Source organism: Triticum urartu, chromosome 7A (genome assembly GCF_056163025.1).
Source record: "Triticum urartu cultivar PI428250 chromosome 7A, HENAU_Tu73, whole genome shotgun sequence".
NCBI lineage: Eukaryota > Viridiplantae > Streptophyta > Magnoliopsida > Poales > Poaceae > Triticum > Triticum urartu.
The window spans coordinates 64511257-64516598 of NC_141879.1; the positions used below are offsets into that span (position 1 = coordinate 64511257).

Genomic DNA, 5342 nt, shown 5'->3' on the forward strand with positions numbered 1-5342 from the left:
ATCATTAGCATCATGGATATTCAAGGAATTCATACTAACAACATTGCAATCATGCTCATCATTCAAATATTTAGTGCCAAACATTTTATAGACTTCTTCTTCTAGCACTTGAACACAATTTTCCTTTCCATCATTCTCACGAAAGATATTAAAAAGATGAAGCGTATGAGGCAAACTCAATTCCATTTTTTTGGTAGTTTTCTTTTATAAAGTAAACTAGTGATAAAACAAAAAACTAAAAGATTCGATTGCAAGATCTAAAGATATACCTTCAAGCACTAACCTCCCCGGTAACAGCGCCAGAAAAGAGCTTGAAGTCTACTACACAACCTTCTTCTTGTAGACGTTGTTGGGCCTTCAAGTGCAGAGGTTTGTAGGATAGTAGCAAATTTCCCTCAAGTGGATGACCTAAGGTTTATGAATCCGTAGGAGGCGTAGGATGAAGATCGTCTCTCTCAAGCAACCCTGCAACCAAATAACAAAGAGTCTCTTGTGTCCCCAACACACCCAATACAATGGTAAATCGTATAGGTGCACTAATTCGGCGAAGAGATGGTGATACAAGTGGTATATGGATGGTAGATAAAGGTTTTTGTAATCTGAAAATATAAAAACAGCAAGGTAACTAATGATAAAAGTGAGCACAAACGGTTTTGCAATGCGTTAAAACAAGGCCTAGAGTTCATACTTTCACTAGTGCAAGTTCTCTCAACAATAATAACATAATTAGATCATATAACTATCCCTCAACATGCAACAAAGAGTCACTCCAAAGTCACTAATAGCGGAGAACAAACGAAAAGATTATGGTAGGGTACGAAACCACCTCAAAGTTATCCTTTCTAATCGATCTATTCAAGAGTGCTTAGTAAAATAACATGAAGCTATTCTTTCCGTTCAATATATCATAGAGTTCGTGCTAGAATAACACCTTAAGATACAAATCAACCAAAACCCTAATGTCACCTAGATACTCCAATGTCACCTCAAGTATCCGTGGGTATGATTATACGATATGCATCACACAATCTCAGATTCATCTATTCAAACCAACACAAAGTACTTCAAAGAGTGCCCCAAAGTTTCTACCAGAGAGTCAAGAAGAAAACGTGTGCCAACCCCTATGCATAGGTTCATGGGTGGAACCCGCAAGTTGATCACCAAAACATACATCAAGTTGATCAATAGAATACCCCATTGTCACCACGGGTATCCCATGCAAAACATACATCAAGTGTTCTCAAATCCTTAAAGACTCAATCCGATAAGATAACTTCAAAGGGAAAACTCAATCCATTACAAGAGAGTAGAGGGGGAGAAACATCATAAGATTCAACTATAATAGCAAAGCTCGCGATACATCAAGATCGTATCACCTCAAGAACACGAGAGAGAGAGAGAGATCAAACACATAGCTACTGGTACATACCCTCAACCCCGAGGGAGAACTACTCCCTCCTCATCATGGAGAGCGCTGGGATGATGAAGATGGCCACCGGAGAGGGATTCCCCCCTCCGGCAGTGTGCCGGAACGGGTCTAGATTGGTTTTCGGTGGCTACGGAGGCTTCTGGCGGCGGAACTCCCGATCTATTCTGCTCCCCGATGGTTTTAGGGTATATTGGTATATATAGGAGGAAGAAATACGTTAGGGGAGCCATGAGGGGCCCACGAGGGTGGAGGGCGCGCCCAGGGGGTGGGCGCCGCCCTGCCTCGTGCCTTCCTCGATGTTTCCCTTACGTACACCCCAAGTCTTTTGGATTGCTTCTGTTCCAAAAATAAGTTCCGTGAAGTTTCAGGTCAATTGGACTCCGTTTGATTTTTCTTTTCTATGATACTCTAAAACAAGGACAAAACAGAAACTAGCACTGGGCTCTAGGTTAATAGGTTAGTCCCAAAAATCATATAAAATAGCATATAAATGCATATAAAACATCCAAGGTTGATAATATAATAGCATGGAACAATCAAAAATTATAGATACGTTGGAGACGTATCACAGCCCAAGCCGCCCACGGCCCGCGCCGTCACACGGCCGAGCAAGCAAGCCAGCCGCCCACCGCCCTCCTAGACACGCACCAACCGCTGCCACGCCTCCAGAGCACCAACCTTCAGCCCACCCGCCTAGCCCCCATGCCGCTGCGAGGGGCAAAGAACGGCAGCGCCGCCACCAGCCATAGCCGCCGCCACTCCACCACACACGTGTCGCCACACCCTGGCCAGAGCTGGCCAACACCTCGCCGCCCACATGGAGCAGCCGAGATGCCAGCCGTTACGCCACCACCTGGGCCTGGCCGTCGGCCATCCCCAAGGGCAACCGCCGCCGCCACCTCCCGGATCTGGGCAGAGGCACCTAGATCTGATGCCAGCAAGATCCCCGCACCCACCCCGGATCCGCCATGGGAGGAGGGCGGGAGTCACGCTAGGACGCCAGGATGCCGAGGGGAAGGAGCCGAGCACGAGGGACAACCGACGACCACCGCCGCCGCTGAGGAGTACCGCGCCCCGCGACGCATGACTCCAGGCGCGGGAAGAAGCCCCCCCCCCCCCCCCCCGCCGCCTATGCCAAGCGGCCTTTGGCCGGCGACGCCACCGTCGGCGGCGGGTAAGGGGAGCCGGGGCAAGGGGGAGGGGGTGGCGCTAGGGTTGGCTCCCGGAGTCGCCCGCGGGAGCGACTCGGGGAGCGAGTTTCGATAATTGTTTCGTCCTTGATCCCTAGATGAGTTGTTCCGCCGCCGCAAGCCTTTGTTCCAAAGAGATCCCATCTGGAAGCCTTTTCCGGCACCTTGCCGGAGAGGGAAATCATCACCGGAGGCCATCTTCATCATACCCGTTGTGTCCAAGACGAGGAGGGAGTAGTTCACCCTCGGGGCTGAGGGTATGTACCAGTAGCTATGTGTTTAATATCTCTCTCTCTCTCTCCCATGTTCTTGATTTGGCACGATCTTGATGTACCGTGAGCTTTGTTAATGTAGTTGGATCATATGGTTTTCCCCTCTGTATCTTGTGATGATGAATTGAGTTTTTACCTTTGAGGTATCACTATTATCGGATTGAATAAGTTTTGGATTTGAGAACACTTGATGTATGTCTTGCATGTGGATACACATGATGGTAATGGGGTGTTCTATTGATCCACTTGATATATGTTTTGGAATTCAACTTACGGATTATTGTGACATTGGGGTAATCTATGCATAGGGATTGATGCACGTTTTCGTTCTACTTTCTTCGATAGAAATTTTGGGGCACTTTGTGAAGTTCTTTGTGTTGGATTGAATATTATGAATCTGAAGTTGTTTAATGCATATCGAATAATCTGAATGGAGGTCGCTTTTTCGATCTATCGGCGGCAGTTTTGATGATATATATCACCTTGCGTGTGATTTTCCGCCTATTATTTTTTAGCATGCTCCTAGAGAGACTAATTGTGCTTCCCATGATTTAGCCAAACTAGCTAGAAATAAGGTGCATGGGAGTGGATGGAAGATCCACCTGTAGAAATTGTTGATACTCTTGTAAAAGATAATATAATGAGCGTCTTGCAATAAAGAGTACTTTGATGTTGCACGAATCATAAAGCTGTATCGGTCGGACGACTGAGCATGTGACCGAGACTTTGCTAAATCTCAGTCGACTCAGATCTAACAAGCCCGCTGCATATAATGATGAAGTCATTGCTTATGACACGCATCATGGATAGATACATGCAGTTTACTACTGTACTATATTACGTTATCGGTTATCCGCCTCACCAGCTCATCTTATCGATCTCATCATAGCTTACGTAAATCAAATGCTGCATTGCTTCTATCTCACTTGAGCTGTACCAGTCGATCGTACAGCACGCGTACAATATTCTCCCATCTCTCACGAAGCTTCTCAAGTTCTCACTTGACCCATCCAACACACACCAGCAGCTACTTCTGACTGACTAAACCTCTTGGCTGATCAACATCCGTGTCGTTGCTTTCGTTTAAAATCTCAGCAGCGTCAGTCCAGGTGGTGTGAAAAGGATAAGATGTCGACGGATCCTTTCCTTGTAGAAGAGGCAGCGTGCAGCCCGCCATCTCTGACCATGCGCAACCACCACTCTTCCTCGCCCATATAAATACACCAGCTAGCAGCTAACCCAGAGACCACTCAGTTGACGATCAACGAGAAGAGCAGTTTGAGCACCTACGGCGATCGGTCTATCTCATTCTCGAGAGAGCGAATTTTACTTGTTCAGGTCTTCAGGATGTCGCAGCAGCCAGCACAGGGCCCGGCGCCGGTGAGGCTCATCACGGCGTTCGGCAGCTCACGCTCAAGGGGGTGCCATACGAGCTGCTCGTGGAGGACCTGACCAACAAGAGCGAGCTGCTGCTCGCCCACAACCCGGTTCACCAGTCGGTCCCCGTCCTCCTCCACGGCGACCGCGCCATCTGCGAGTCCCTCGTCATCGTCGAGTACGTCGACGAGGCCTTCCACGACGACGGCGACGGGTCGGCGCCCCGTCTCCTCCCGGCGGATCCCTACGACCGCGCCACCGCTCGCTTCTGGGCTGACTTCATCGCCAACAAGTGCTTGAAACCCCTTTGGCAGGCGATGTGGACGGACGGCGAGTAGCAGGCGCGGCTGGCGAGGGAGACCAAGGAGAGCCTGGGGTCCTGGACGCGCAGCTCGACGGGAAGAGGTTCTTCGGGGGCGACGCACTCGGCTTCGTCGACCTCGCCGCATGCACGCTGGCTCACTGGCTCGGCGTGCTGGAGGAAGTCACCGGGGTGCGCCTAATGAAGGATGGCGAGTACCCTGCTCTGCGCCGGTGGGCCAAGGAGTACACCTCCGACGAGGTGGTCAGGCAGTTCCTGCCGGACAGGGACGAGCTCGTCGCCTACTTCACCAAAAACAAGGAGAGGTACAGGTCGTCCATGGTCAAGGCAGCAGCGGTGCAGTGAAGCGGTAGTGAGTGACTCGATCGTGGCAGCAGTACAGTGAAGCAGCAGCCACATCAGAGCTTATGCTACAGTCTATAAATAAGCAATGTATTTTTTAGATATACTACTAAATAAGTACTGTACTAATAAGCATGTATTTTGTTCTACACCATAATCATGCATGGTTTGCCAAACTTTCATCACGGGTTAGATTTCTTTTTACGAAAAGGACATGCATGAATTGTTGATGTGATAGGGCCCCATGCTTAGAGAAAATAGTTAGTGATTGCAACTATTTAAGAATAGAACATTATGCAATGTGTGTCGGATAAAATGGATCAGTACACCCTTGTGACGAAGTTGTGCAAGAAAACACACATGAGGCATGTAGAGAAAGCGGCAAAAAAGAAGCAATCCACAAACTATTT

The 5342-nt window shown here is 48.7% G+C and overlaps 1 pseudogene; it reads left to right on the top strand.

Annotated features, from left to right (window-relative positions):
- Window positions 1-4121: 4121 nt before the first annotated feature.
- LOC125521613 (glutathione transferase GST 23 pseudogene) lies at window positions 4122-5114 on the top strand (annotated as a pseudogene).
- The last annotated feature ends 228 nt before the right edge of the window (window positions 5115-5342 follow it).